Source organism: Corvus cornix, chromosome 1 (assembly GCF_000738735.6).
Source record: "Corvus cornix cornix isolate S_Up_H32 chromosome 1, ASM73873v5, whole genome shotgun sequence".
Taxonomy (NCBI): domain Eukaryota; kingdom Metazoa; phylum Chordata; class Aves; order Passeriformes; family Corvidae; genus Corvus; species Corvus cornix.
This window is the reverse complement of record NC_046332.1, coordinates 32,257,186-32,273,074: the sequence shown is the minus strand read 5'-3', so window position 1 is coordinate 32,273,074 and position 15,889 is coordinate 32,257,186. Positions and strand designations below refer to the sequence as shown.

At 36.4% G+C, this 15,889-nt stretch overlaps 1 protein-coding gene across 1 annotated transcript in view; it reads left to right on the top strand.

Moving 5' to 3' along the window:
* The window catches only part of TENM4 (teneurin transmembrane protein 4), a 1,362,823-nt gene that overhangs the window by 437,984 nt on the left and 908,950 nt on the right, over window positions 1–15,889 (top strand). Inside the window, exon 4 of the mRNA XM_039562133.1 lies at window positions 1,124–1,197. The gene's annotated coding sequence lies outside the window, so the exon portion shown is untranslated. The remainder of the gene's footprint in view (window positions 1–1,123; window positions 1,198–15,889) is intronic.

Sequence of the window (15,889 nt, the reverse complement as noted above, 5' to 3'; positions counted from 1 at the left end):
GTACTGCTCTGACAATTTCAGGGAAAACAGGAAATACTCTTCCACTCCACAAAAGAAGAAATTATCAGTGTGTTCAATGAACTTAGCCAGAATATTGGAAGAAGACAAGAACGAATGGCCTCAAGTTGTGCAAGGGGAGGTTTCAATTAAATATTATGAAAAATTTCTCTCCTGAAAAGGTTGCCAGTCACTGGAACAGTCTGTCCAGGGAAGCGATGGAGTATCCCTCCCCAAAGATGTTTAAAAGACATGCTGATGTAGCGCTTGGGGACATGAGTTAGTGGTGGGCTTGGCAGTGCTGGGTTATCAGTTGGACTTGATAGTCTTAAATGTCTTTTGCAACCTGAAACGTTCTGTTTCTTTGTTTCTATGAATCTGTTCCTGTATCAACACCATCTCCTATGGTGTTTTAACAGTTTGTGAGGATGAAATTATATTAGAAGGGTCCTGATTTGAAGTTAAATGTTTTGTGTTTACCTTACCATTGTGTATTACTTTCTTAAAAATATACATGTAAGTGTGTGTGTGTGTGTGTGTGTCTTGAATGTTAAATATTACAACCTTAAGTGGACGGAGTATCTTTGCTGTCCTAGTGGGATACAGGATGCATAACAAAGGTGAACAGTCATATTATAAGATAGATGTTTTGATACTATTAGGTATACCTGGATCAGGTTTTTTTACCTTTGGGTGTATATATCAATAATCCTTTGTTTAGGTCCAGGAATGGAGCCTAGCTGACCTTACTACAGACAAATATATAATTTGTTTTATAGTGTAATGTATTGTGATTGAAATAAAAATATGTATCCCATGGATAACAGCTCAGAAAATCTCCTGTATAAACCCATGATATAAAAAGATGGTGACTTTCTAAAAGCTCTTAGAATCAGCGACGCAAGAAGAGCCTTCAGTTCTGTTGTGTTGTCTTTAACACTCATTAAATGTTTCACAATACTATGATCTCCTCATAACAAATATAAATAAACTTCTTTTCCTCCAGCACTAAAAACGACTTCATTATTACTTTCTAATTCCATAGCAGTACAAGAGAAATAAACTTTCTGAAATTGCAAGTCTTTTTCCAATTTTTTTGTTTTGTTTTGTTTTTATTTTTTGGTAGGATGGACCTATTTTTTTGCTTGGAAAATAAGATGTTCTCTGCTTCTGGCACACTGGTGAAAATCGGTAATTAAGGTAAGAGAAATAACTTCAGATTTCCTACAATTTCCTGGTCTTGCAGCCTCTCATGGCTTCAGAAGTGATGCCTGAAATTCTCTTTCTATGCTGCTTCTTTATTTATATTTCATTTAGAAACTCAAGTTACTTTGTTGCATTTTTAATGACATAAAGACTTTGCTGTTACAGCAGCTCATTTAGCTAAGTCAGTACCTGTGGGCTTTTTTGGTTTGTTGTTAGAGATGCCATCACAGATTTAAATTTTACTGGCCTGTGGGAATAGATTGCCTTTCTAAAGAAAACAACTCTTTTTCTAAAGTAATTCACCCTGCAGGAATTTTAAGGCCTGAGAATCTAAATCTGCTTTTGGAACACTCTATAGTTAGCACAAAATTTGAAAAACAGCTTTATTAACTAGGACCCTTCACTCCTACTCAAAGAAAATAAGACTTACGGGATTTTCAAGCTTTTGATCCTTTCACCCCTAAACAACTGATTTAAGAACTGATCTCTAGGTCTCATCATTTTCCACTGAGGTTCATTTTCTACTATAACTTGGATTTGAATAGGTAATGTTGATGTACTGAGACAAAATTACACACTCCTTTCTAGAAGCATAGATTAACAAACATAAAGTTGTAGCATTTTGAAGGAGTGCATTTTTACATAAACACTAACACAAGCCAGTGGGAGCAGATCTGGCTATCTCTTGTAAGGGCTTTTTCAAATCCTTGCTCCAAGCAGCGTTGTGAATCAAATCAAATTATTAAATCAGAGATAAACACAGGAATGATGGGAGGCCAGTTCTCAGAAACAGATGGATTTACCAACCTCTTATGCACTGTGTGGTGGGATTACCACCAACAGGTACAGCACAGTTAGTCTGGCAGCCTGCTCAGTTTTCTGTGTAACTCATTGATTCTATAGCTCACAGTGCACTGGTTGGAGAAAAGGGATGTAGGAGTGTTGTTTTCTTTAGATCATTCACTTATTTACTAATCAGAAAAACAGGGTTTTTTTAAGCAATTATATAACTGAAACACTGCTCAGGTGCCCTAAAGAAACCTTTTAAGGATTGCACATACACAAAATAACAAAAAAATCATCAGTGTTTACTGAACTAAATACAGATATGGAGTATGTAAGATGTGACCAATTCTTGACAGATTATTTCTGTCACATAATAGACTTGTCTGTTTTCTAGCAAATCTTATAGACTTCATCTCTTTACAGTTGAATTAACAAGAGATGAGTTTTGCTGGCTGCTGTTGTCTGGGATCACCTCCTCTGCATGGTGTTGGCATCGCTAACATTGTTATATTAATGTCCAGTCACAACTTCATTAAGAGTTTGGCTGCAGGATAAAGCAATGATGCTTTTGTGATGTTTGGTTAAGAAGTCTGTCGTCACTGTTCAGTTATAATCTGTAAGGAAAATAACTAAGGCTACATACATGTAAATATGTTTATATATGAGCAACACTATACACACTCTATGCAGTCTATAGGTTGCAATTGGTATTAAAATGATGGTTGAACCCATTCTTTACAGAAAGTTTTAGATGGTCAGTTTCTTTTTTATTTAGTTGCAAATTAAATCCTCAGTGGTGTAGTACCTAGAAATGCCCTGGTCATGCCCTTTGAAATTTCTATGAGAACAGCCAAAACCATTCAGCAAAGGCCACATTTTATCCTAAAAATTCTCCAAAAAATCAAGAAGTATTTTCTGAGATAAACCAAAACTGCAGTTTATTTACCCACAGTCATCAAGAATGTATTTTGCTGATGTAATATATTCATGTGTTTAATTGTGTTGGTCACATTTTATTACATCTTGAAGTGTCAATTAACTTCTTTGGTGCAAATTGACAGATTGTATCCAAGCTCTAACCCAAGCCTCCCAATAGTTGTTAGCAGATGCTGAGAATCTTTCGCCCTTACTCTACCTCAAAGCATATGTCTGCATTTCAGATGATGTTTCTATACTCCTGTGTGAGAAAACAAACTATCATTTCTTGCTGAACTAGATCCACAGTTCTGAATTATCAGTTCTTAGCAGCCTTGTGATATCTGCTAATTGACATGTAATGTGTGAAACTGGAAATGTGGGTTTGAGTGTAAATATATCAAAGCATTATTCTGACTGAATTTTAAGTTCTTTATATAACCTTGACACCAGTTTACACCTATCAGCTCATAGGACTTCTATTATTAAAATTAAACACAAATTTATATCCACTGCTTCTAAAACACATCACTTTATTTCTTTCAAGTAGCATAAAAGTAACTTCTGACTGTTTCTGTCGGCAGAAGTTTGAGTGGCAAACTGCTATTAAGAAAAAGAGAGAAGGCCCATAGTATTATCAAACTCATATTTAGCAGGACCTACAGTGAAAAATTCTGAAAAGTAAAAGAATAGAAGGACATGTGATTTTAATTGTAGGATAAAAATTGAAACAATTACATTTTTGCAGAAAACAATCCCCTCGTTTTTAGCAGTGTGAGCTACAGACACATCAGGGATTTTTAGGATGCTACTTTCAAAGAGTGGTTAAAAAGTAGTCTCTTGTAAAATAGATGTAACCTCCGGGGCTTGAGCATAGTCCCTGCCTGCCCACCTGAAACAGCACGCAGCAGGATCGTGCAAACTTCAGCTGATTATTTTCCTAAACCCAGAACATGTTAGACCTTCCTTAAGAAATAAATAGCTGTTGAATATGGAACAGAATCTGAAGTATGGAACTAAAATAAGACATGATTCCTAAAATAAAAGCAATTTCAGAGTTTAAAAGAAACATTATTTTATTCTGGCAGAGACTATTCAGAGAATTTCTGGTGATTAGAAGGCATTCAGCCACAAATGGAAGGAATGTATTCAAGCCTCAATATATTTTATCGCCAGGCTTCTAAAGACCGTGAATCCCAACCAAAATGGTGAATGGTGACATTTTCTGTTTTTCATTAGAGAAAGGCAAGGCAAAACAGCACAGCCTTTGTCATATGGATCCCTCTGATGTCAGTGAATATAGTGCACACGTAGGCCTATAACCTGTGGGGTTTTTTTAAGTTGAATCATCAAATGAAGCCTACTTGTAGCATTAAACATCTAGTCTGTTTGAGACTGTTTGACAGAAAATACACCTAACTTTAGTGGTGAAAATAAAGTCATAAACTCCTGTCCGTTAAAGGAACATGAATCTCTCTATCATCCTCCTTCTTGAGATAATAAAAGCAAAAAATAAGAAAAAAAAAAAAAGTAACAACACCAAAAATGTGCTTTCTCATTGAACAGAACCAAATCATTCAGAGTACTGTCAGAGAAACAGAAGACTCCTCTTCTGTGAATGTATTGTTGAAATATATCTGTCACTGGATGCCATCTGGTCCATCACCAAACAAACCATGCTGCATTTCAGAGGTATCTATTCATAGTTCTTCCTAAGAACGTAGCTGCTGACAGAATGGGACAATATGCAGGAGAGAAGGAATGTATGGGAAGCACAGATAATTCAAGGATACCTTTCTCCAAAGGTAATGTCCTGTAGTCCCCTGAGTTACATCATCCTGAAATACAGCCTGTTTGATATCTGGAGTCCAGTGACAACAAAAGCTGTGTCTTCACAGTGTCTTCTGACTTAGGCAATGTTTAATTTCAGTTATAAAACAAGAGAAGAACTTGCTAGATGATGCTGGGAATCTCTGCTGAATGTACTCCCCATGCTAGTGCCAGCAACATTTGTGGTCCTGTAAAATTAAATGACTGCTTTTTCAAAGCTTTTCCAAAGGGGAATGAGCAGGGTATGGCATCATGGTCCTTCCCACCCTGGTCTACAGTGGTGACTGTGGATACTGATAACAATGTGATGAATTAGTGTTGATGGAACTCTTTTCAGTGAGAAAATACATCTTATCTGTAACCCAGAAACTCAGAAAAAATCTTATTTATTTTGACTTTCAATTAATTTAGACATTAAAAGAGGCAACATAATTTTCTTGGAATGAAAATGTATAGAGTAATGAACACAACATAAATAAAATAAGTTGTTTTGGTAAAAGAAGACCTTTTAATTGAAATAGAAGTACTCTCAGCATTCTTTCTGTAACAGTTTATTTCTGGTCAGAATTAAGACAAATTATAACAAATCTCTTTGGGCAGAATTTGTTCCATATTCAACTCCATTCCACAATAGATCTGAAAGTCCAGATTTTCTTTTCCTGTCTTGGTCCCAGTTGTGCCTCTTGCCAGTTAAAGAGGCATCAGGGCACCCTAGAAGATGACCAGTTCTGGAGAACTGGTTTCTGCATGACTGGAAGCCAGACTTCATCCAATCATTTTGAGCATGGAGCAACCTGGTCTAGTGGAAAGTGTCCCTGTCCATGGCATGGGAGTTGCAACTAGAAGGTGCCTTTCAGCTCAAACTATTCTATGATTCTATGGTATTGTAAGAAGAAACTTGGCTTCCTTGGACTCTTTCTGAAGTGACCAGATTGTGAGTTCAGGCCTTCAGAGTGCTAAGATATCTGACTACACCACACAGTGATTTCAGAAAAATATTGAGGCAGACAATCCAGCCAATGCCTTGTTCAGCAATCTTCAAGCAGAACATTGTGAGGGAGTCTAAGTTAGCTCTGTTTCTTCTGAATATGGAGGGACTACTGAGATGCAGTGAGGGACATGGTAGCCAGCTTCTAGATAGGATAAGTAAAAGGTTTGAAGCCTTATGAAAGAGTTGGGTGGGGTTTTTTTTTGGGGGGGGGATTATCTGGGGTGTGGGGTTTTTTTAGTTTTTTGGGGGGTTTTGGGGTTTTTTGTGCATTTTTGTCTTTCCTTTTTTCATCTAATTTTGTTGGCTGTTATCAGAAATTATGACTTCAGCTATCACAGGGCAATGAGTTAGCTGCATTACTTTTAAAACAAAACTAAACTAAGACATTGCCCCAGAAAAACAACACTGTTTATGAGTGGTGTGATAAAACCAGAGATCATGTCATAGCAACTAATGCATCACAATTACAGCTGACTGGTTTGTTTATCAGCCCCATAATAAGTCTATCATTATTTCTTTCACTAATAAACATTTCCATTCTGATTTTCTGACAGTATCTAGACCTGGACTTTGCGACCCAGTTAGTATTTTCTAGCTTTCTACATTCATTATACAGCAGTGGCATAATAATATGTATATATATGTATATACACACACATACATATATAAAAACCCATCTGAGTTATGATAATTGATATTTTGTAGTAGATACATCTCAGCTAATATATCAAACCACAGCATATGTGCAACGTCATTGTCTGCCTTGAGTTTTATATGACATTTTGTATAGATGAGACATATGATTTTATTATACCATGATATAATACAGTAGTATTCTCATTTCTTCCATTGTTGCATATGCAATTCAAAAGCCTTCTTAACATACTTTCCAAGGGAATTTTTTGTGTGCTTTCTTTTCGTAGTCTTTGTTCATATACTGTTTACTTCTAATGACAGCCTTAGACATAATTTTGTATACTTAAGTAGATGTAGAGAATTACAGTATCTGATCAATATCTGGAAACAAATTCATTATTTGTATGCCCCTCCAAAATAAGTTTAAACTAAAGATAGAAAGATCTGAAGAAAACAGACCTTTTGCCACACTTCTACTTCGTAAAATCTATAAAGTTCATGAAATAAGGTATTTTGAGACAGATCCTGAGGTGAGGATGTAAAATCAGTTATTTCTAGTGCTTATACATCATATTTTCCTGACAAGAGATTCGGATTTTTGTGATGTGGTTTTGTTATATGGTTGTTGTGCAAATAATATCAATTCTTGTGCCTGCATTCCAGCAGCGTACTAGTCTAACAGATATTTAATGGATATTGCTACTTCTGCTTGGCAAATGAAGCCCTGTTTGATAGAATTTCAATTTTGGTAAAAAGTTATAAAAGAGTACTGAAAAGGTGGCTAATGTTATTACTGCTAGATAGAAAATCAGGTTTCTAAACTCTTTATTTTCTTGTGTCTGTGTAATGTGACAGGAGAAGGTGATGACTGCTGTTAAAGGGAGACATCAGTTACAGTGCTGTTCATAAAGGTAGTTTGTTTGGCAATAATGTCTTATCTCTCTGGTTTTTCCTTTCTTCAAAGGGCAGCTTCTTCAGGACTTTCTGATTTTCAAATTCCTTTATTCTTTAAAGTACTTACATGATGACAAAAAGGGCCTATAACATCACTCTGACAGATGGAGTATTTCAGGGAGGCTTGTTTACTCCAAAACAAGATATTCCAAAGGGATCTTCAAGATAGCTAAAAGTACAAGCTCAGCTTGGTAGTGGGCTTAAACACTTAAAATAATGCTGGTTTTTTAACTTTATTCCTATGAAAATTTTAGCTGTAAACCCTGGCTACAATAATTTAAAATGCATGGAAATCTCCAGAGAGCTTTCTCCCTCAGTTTATGTCTTTGTTTCGCATTTTTTTGGAGTATTTCTATTAAAACTTCATTATGTCATTACTTCGCCAAAACTGCTGGCTCAAACTGCATCATGAGTTTGCTCCACTGTGTATCCATGTCTGATGTGCTGTACATTGGCCCACATGTTTACTACTGCTGGAGATGTTCTTAGTTTTCAAACAAAAAACTCACAATTTGCAAACTTGGGCTTCTATTAAATAACCATTATAAATGATTTACACAGATGGCATAATCCATTTGAGTAAGCTGGTGATTTTTTTATTCATCTAGTAAAAGTAGTTTTTTTTAACAGGATTTTTTTAACAGGATTTTTGATTTGTGAATTTCCTATACAAACTTCTGCTTCAACAGTTCTCCCCTAATTTTGGCTTCTTCAGTTTTTGTCAAAGGAAGCGTTAAAAAATTGTTCCATTATTTATAATTAACTAAGATTATACATCACACACTACTTCCTTTATTTCCCGAAATGTGTGAAAAAATCGTACTGTTATATATTCTCTTTATATAATAACATAGTAATAGCAATACTTGACAGTGAAGAATTTGGACGCCCTGGCCAAATCACATTCTGTCAAGGGACTTCTGGGCAGTACTGGGAAGTGAGCACAGCAAAGAATGATTCCCAGGATGCAGCTTGGATGTAGGAGGCTGAGTAGGTTTGTTGGCAGTGCAGAGGGCTGTTTCATGCTAGCTGGCTTCTACCACAGGCTGGTGCTGGGCACATTCAAGTCACATTCAGGTGTGGATGTTCATGGCCCTGGGTTCATGCTGGCTGACTGCTGCATTGGTACACAGCAGAGACCTTTGGGGCTAACCAGCACATGCCCTCAGTGGTCTGTGTTACAATTCCTCCAATTAGCCTGTTCACTAAGGTAGAGGCACAACCTCGTTACCTTCTGAACACCCTGCTTTGAATTGCTTTGTCACCTATTTTGGAAGGATACCCATTTTAGGCCACAGCCACGGCAAAAGCTTCCTTACTATGATCAGAACAAGCTTTATTGCTCCACAGAAATGAAAAAAAAAAAAAATATTGAGCCCAAAAAATTGAATGAACAACTAGTGTCATGAATAAAACATGAACTTACATTAAAACTTCTCCTTAGTTGTTTCAACATTTTACCAAGCTTCTAAAGCTACCTTGTAGGTTTTGTTATTTGCTCAAGGGACAGCATGCTCTGAAGAGTTCTTTTCTCTTTTCCCTTTTCTGTGTGACAACTATTACATCTATCAAGAAAAATTGTTTAGAAGAGTTTTTTCCCCTGTAGTACAAGATACTTTCCCCTCCTGATGCAGCTGTCCATCATTCCCTGTAACTGGGTAACGGGAGGTCACATGAGACTGGATGACTGTGTCACTTCCACTACTTTTCTAAAATTACTTGAGTATTATTCCTATTGTGTATTTATTACATTTCATTAGAATATTTTTGCCTTAAGCTTTCAGTCTTCCCTCTTTTGCTTACAGCTTTATCAGCCCAAGTGATATGTATTTTTTATGAGCTCTGTGTTATGAGAAATAATGCATAATGTATAATGTAAAACCTTCTAGGATTCATGTTTAACTCACTACAAGTTTTGCATGCTGTCTACATATAACATGCAAATGTTATTAAACATTCTGCAGTGAAGGAAATTGGAAAAATATACGCTCCCTATTTGAAAATTTGAAGGAACTTTGTCACAAAAATTAATTAATATGATGTCAAAATTTAACATTAATTAACCCATTCATAAGTAACTGTGCAAATCCAGTTTAGCAACCTACGGCAAAGCAAAACCACTGTGCAATTATGCTGCAATTACAAGTTAATTACATAGATATAACAGCATCTGAATTTTACTTATACTGTCTTTTTTCAAATTATAATAATTAACCTTGCACCTTCTAGGTTTTTGTGCAGAACAATAGCACACATGACCTAGTTGAGTGCAATTTTTCTGCTCTTAGGTTTACTTCTTATGAAAATCTTATGTAAAAATCTGACATAGGATCATTCATTAGCCAATTTAAATTGAAAATTCTTTCAAGACAATTTGTAAACAATGCTTAACTGGAAAAAAAGAAATATATAATATATGTATATTTATTTCTAATTTTAAAGTTTGGCCATAAAATATTAAGACATCAGATCTTGTGTTAAGAAGCTTTCTATTGCAGACTTTTTCTCCTTTTTGGGTTAAAAACCAAGGCTTGTTTTCATCTTTCCTAACTCTAGATACCTAGGATGCATAAATTGCATTTCCTTTTTCATTTTCTGTAGAGTGAAAAACTCAACCAGCTTAAAGTGATGTGTATCTTTCAGGGGTGGTTTTGCCAGTGTCTACTGACTTCCTAAACTGGTGAATGATAAAGCCAGTTCTTCCCTCTGCATTTGCCTCTGTGTTCTTCTCCTCATAGCTGTCAGCACTCATGAGCCAAATAGTCTAACAAAGGTGCTCAAGAAATACAAATGTAGAAGGATTGTGAAACAGCACTGGCTTTTCAAATTCCCAGTGCATTCCGTCTATATCTTGGAATTTTAAACTGATAATAACATAATTTGAATATTTCTTACTTTATTAGTAATATGAAACATTTCCCTTTATTCAAAAGGATGTGTTTAGAATGGTTTGGAAGCATTCTTTGTTTTAAGATCTATAGGCATAAGGAAAAGGGAAGTCTAGTTCTGTTATCAGAAAGATTCATCCTTATGTTTCCTGTTATTATTCCACAAGATTGCTAAATGCTGTACATAAAACAAGCCTTCTCTAAGAAGTGTTTATATACAAACACAGAGATTAAAGGTGTATCAAATGAAACACAGGCCTAGGAGAGGAGTTGAAAGTGAAGAAATCCTTATTAATATGTTGAGCAGCATTTTCAGAATAAGTCTCACCTTAATGCTGCCTTTATTATTACCAAAACCAGACTTTCAGTAGATATTTTAAAGTGCTGTTTTTGTTCTTTGTTGTCACAGATTTTCTTTTTCATAAAAGCTTAAGAACCCTCTGTTAAGAACCTCTTAAGCTGGACTCCAGCAGAGCTACGCTATATCTCTAAAGGGGGGCAGTGGGTGGGGTGTAAGATGTAAGGGGTTTTAAACCTGCATGTTGCCAGGAGCATCTGAAAGTCTAATCATGACCTGTTGTACATCCTTTCATTTCATGAGTCTATTTGTTCACACCTAATCAATGATTTCATTTTAAATAATCAGATTAGGACATTTTGCCTCAGGAACAGACAGCAATTCAAAGAATTGCAGACATAGTAATACCAGCAACAAGGATCAGTGATTTCCCATCCTTATTATGACAAAACTCAATTTAAAGTTAGCACATTTTATCATAAAAAAAGAAATAAAAAATCCAGACGTGATTTTCACATCTATACATCTACTGTGCTACCAAGAAAGCAAACAAAAAAAAAAATCTAGCACAAATGAGAAAACAGTAATTTTATGAAGATTGGGGAAGAGAACTGTATTGTGTATTTGTGTTACAAAAGTACATTCATTACATTTTTCAGATATCTGTATATGCTGCTGTTTTTTCAATGCCCATCACGTTGTTAACTAACCATGAAATAATGTCATACCAGAAACAAATGTTTGTTCTTAAACCTTTATTCACCCATATCAATAAATCTGAGAAAGAGTTTTCCTGTGGAGAAAAGTACACTGAAGAATAAATGGGTTCATGTGTTAATTTTTTTCTTTCTCCCTGAGTTTCAATTTAATAGATATATCTTTTCTTCTAGGGTAAGCACATGGGATCTGACTAAAAATATTTTTATTTCTCAGTTCACTGAAAATGTATATGATTATTCCTGCATGCATTACAAACATTTGGAATAATTATATTCATTACAGTATACATATAAGTTTGAATTCAGTTAGTTAAACTGGTGATATAGCCTTTTAAATACATCAAAACTATATTTATGTTAGGAAGGAAAAGGGGCTGCTTAACTGACACAAAAAAATATCTCTGTATAAATTGATCATTAAAAAATTTATGTTGATAATTAAATTATGTTTCACCTTTAGAAGGGTGAGTTTCCAAGACTGTAATGTCATCACTGGGTGAAATTAAATCAAGTTCAATACATATCTGAAAAACATCAGAAACAGGTTGTGCTTTTGATAGTGGGAGGGTGAAGTTAGTGAGGCAGGAGTTGTCCTCTTCTGTATCTCAGCAAGGTCAAAATACTTTTGCATTAGAAACAAGTAGCTATGATACAGGAAAATAGCCAACAGTTTAACTCTGATTACAAAAAATGTTGTAGTAAAAATGGTTCATGAGAAGCGTGCTGGATACATCTAAATCTGCCAACTGAAATAAACAGTTTGGTGGAAGGGGAGAAAATGCTGATGGAGGAACAACAGCAACCTGTTTAGCTCAATCACACCAGGAAAGGAATTGGGAGGGAGGTTTTTGTTTCAACTTTATCATTTTTTTTCCCTCAGGTAAATTCCCTGAAGTTTCTTGTTTTGTAAGCATTTCATGTCTAACCTGCCTCTTAAGTATATAATACAAACCCATTAACACTCTTCTCTTGTTTTCTTACACACAGTGGTTTTAGAAAGAGGTACAGCGTTATTCAAAGACCTCTGAAGGCAAAGGACAAGCTTGCATTAAGCTTTGGCAAAATCACCCTCCCTCTGGTTACTGCTCTTGCAGCATAAAATGAATAGTGCATTGACAGATACTTTCATTTAATCAGGGCTAGTTTTAGTGAACTTGCTGCAATCTGAAGTCGAACTCTCTATGTATTTTTATATCTACACATTCACATGTTTCCTATATGCTTAAACATTTGAAAGATGTAATTAGGAAATATCACTAAGTTTGCAGTTCTGCTATCCTCATCTTCTGATTCAGCATAACAGGAAGGAGTGAGTGTAAAAATGGTCATTTTGTAACATCTGTCACTGCCAGAGCCAAATGTATCAGATCACAGTAAATTTTCCCATCAGTGTGCACATAGTAAATTACTTCTCTTCATAGACCATTTTGCATTTCCTGTAAGTATCCCTGGAAAACATTTCCTAGCTATAGGTTTTGAATTAATCAATCAACTTTTGTTTTTATAGCACCATTCTGGAAAATCCACTCATAGTACTTTCAGTAATAAAGATAAGAAAAACAAATCCATACTCTCCATTTAAGTCCAAAGCATCTATCTTCTTGACTATGTTCACTTAAGACATTTCAGCTGTGGAAGTACCAACTGCTCTATACTTTTGGGAACTCTTTAACTACAAAACAAATAGATGTAAGAAACAGTAAAAGTATCCCAGTCACAGAAAAGAATGTGGAGCAAACTGGAGCTTTGATTTGACCCTACAAATCATGTCTTAATTTAATAATTTGGGAAAATTAGGAAATGTTTTGAAGCCATTTCTGCAGGCCACAGTGTGGCTGCTGAAGGGCAGCTGTGGGATATTCAGTTGCTCTTAGATGTCGGCAGTGTGGATGTCTGCAGCTGATCTAGGATCTTTTCAAGGTCGTGAACAATAAAAGGGTCTCATGGCTCCAGTCAAGTCACCTGTTCAGGACCTGATGACTCATGGCCTTCAAATGTCTGTTTCTCTCTTTCAACCATTAAAGGTGTTGAGCATGATTAGCTGTGGTGCAGACATCTACAGAAACCTCACCTCTTTACTAAATGAGTTTTGGCATGAAATATAGCCTGACATCATAGTGAAGCTTCAGTTTAGCAGTGAAGGAGGAGAGAAATCTAATAAGAAACCCAGCAAATCCCACATCAGACCTGCACAACAAGATGTTAGTGACATGAGCTTATGTATTTAATAGTGGTGTGTAATACCATTAGAGTTTTGGAAGAAAATAATGCCATGAAATGATGAAGCAGAAGCTGTATTCACCAACTTAGATAAGATTTTGTAATTTTTTAGAAGAAATAAAATGTCAATGCAATTATTATTTCCAAATATATGAATAGAAGCCAGAAACTCCTGCAAAGTTCACACAGGTGCCTAAATGCATTCAAAAGTGAGTTCCTCAATAAAAATAAGGCACTAAATGGATTGAATGTAAACGACATGGCAGGTTTGATCAAATGGTTCATTGATCCCTATTCCCACAAGTCATCCAGAGAAAATATTAGCACTTCAGGCACATGTTGAGAGCAGAGCTAGAGCACCTGCCAACTGGGCAGCTACAGCAATATGCAGAAAGACAAAATGAAGGAATTTCTCTTATGTGCAATACTCAAAGAGAGTAACATTTTGGGATCCAACTTGGAGTTCAAAACCTTGAAGAACTGTAGAGAAAGACCTCTGACATATAAAGTGAATTTTCTGCTTCTGTTCATCTCACTGCCTCCTTGGCTGTTTTGCAAAACTTGTTCCTGTCCTGAGTTGTGTCTAATTTCCCTCCAAGCACCATGCCCCTCGTTGTTGTGTGTTCACTGTATTTTATTTTGTGAGCTTCCCCTGTGCCAATTCATTTGGGGAGCCATTAATCCATCTGCCTCTCCTCCGTGTGTTAGCACATTTACAGAGGATAATTCAGTAGCATCATACATGGGCAACATATGTTTTTGCAGGTAAAATGATACCCTACAAAATAAGTGTCTCTATTTTGAACGTATGAAAATTGGTTTTTATTAGTGAAAAAAAATCAAAGAGTTACAAGGACATTTATCTCTTGCTATCAGGATGCATCTATTTGCACATTTGCTGACAAGCTCTTTCTTCCCCTGGCAGGCTTAAAACTTACTCCTTTTGTCTGTTCTCAAGGTAAATGCAAGTCCTATATGCAAACAAGAGTCTGTTGAAACAGCCCTTCTCTCACACCGTGCTCTCCTGACCTGACTTTGCACATTCAGTAACAGTGAGATTCCAGTCATGTAACTGTACCTAAAAAATTAATCATCTAGTGCTATCAGTTAAGCCACCTATGGTCTTTTAACAATACAGGGATTTCGGACTGTGCAAGGTGCTTTCCTTTCTTTGTGAAAAGTAGCACATACCCAAGGTGGACATGTCTCTGTAATTTTTTTTTTTCTTTCCTGTCTCTAGGACATCAATGATAGAGCAATCAGAGACTGTTAACTCACTCTGCTGCACACTCTTTCCAAAAACCTCAAAAAACAAAGTCCCAGCCAGTCATGCCCAAAGAGAAGAGAGAAAGGTCCTTCCTGCCCCTCATGGAGTCTGGGCATCATAGAGCTTGCCAGTTCCAAAATCCTACCTTTTGATTTCCACCAACACTCCACAGAACTTTGATTTCTCTCATCATTTCCATGACAATTTCTTATATTGGAGCAACAAGTAAGAATAATGAGCAGTTGGTGGCAGAGGCAGGAAAGAAGATTATAATGTGAGCAAAACTTATTCTAGTTCCATCAGAGAGTCAGCAAACTCTTTGTGTGGCTACCATAAGAGCTATATTTGGGACTCCTATAAAGGCTAAAGTAATGGCTTGACTCAGGAAAATAAAATAACGCCTTCAGAGCTCAATAAATAGTAAAATTTGCTTTCAATCACTCATATGCATATTCAGAAACTCCAAGTTACATGGAAGAAAAGGGATAGCAAAGATGCCAGTATTTTAGTATGTGTGTAGCAAACCACCAAATACTTGCACAGATTTAAGTGCACCACAGTTACCCCTGTCACAATGAAAAAATAACCCATTCACTTTTGAGCAAGCGTGGTGGGTTGACCTTGGCTGAATGCCAGTTGCCCACCAAAGCTGCTCTTTGCCTCTCGTCTTCAGCTGGATGTGGAAGAAAAAATATACTGAAAGGTTTGTGGTCAACATTGGGACAGGAAGAGATCACTCAACTTTTACCATCATGGTTGAAATAGACTGGACTTTGGGAAGATTAATTTATTGCAAATCAAATCAGGGAAGGTAAGAAAAACAGCCAAAACTGAAAACAGTTCCCCCTCACCCCTCCTTTCTTCCTGGACTCAAGTTCATTTACAATTTTCTCTCCCTCCTTCCCCTCTGCAGAGCAGGAGGATGGGGAATGGGAGTTGTGGGTCAGTTCATCACACATTGTCTCTGATAGTCCCTCCTCATCGGGGGGGACTCTTCACATTATTCCCCTGCTCCTGCGTGAGGTCCCTCTCAGAGAAGACAATTCTCTACAGACTTCTCCATTGCGAGATCCTTCCCATGGGCTACAGTTCTTCAGTAACTGCTCCAATATGGGTCCCTTCTGTAGGGTACAGTACTTCAGGAACAAAAGGCTCCAGCATGGGTCTCCTTCAGGGTCACAG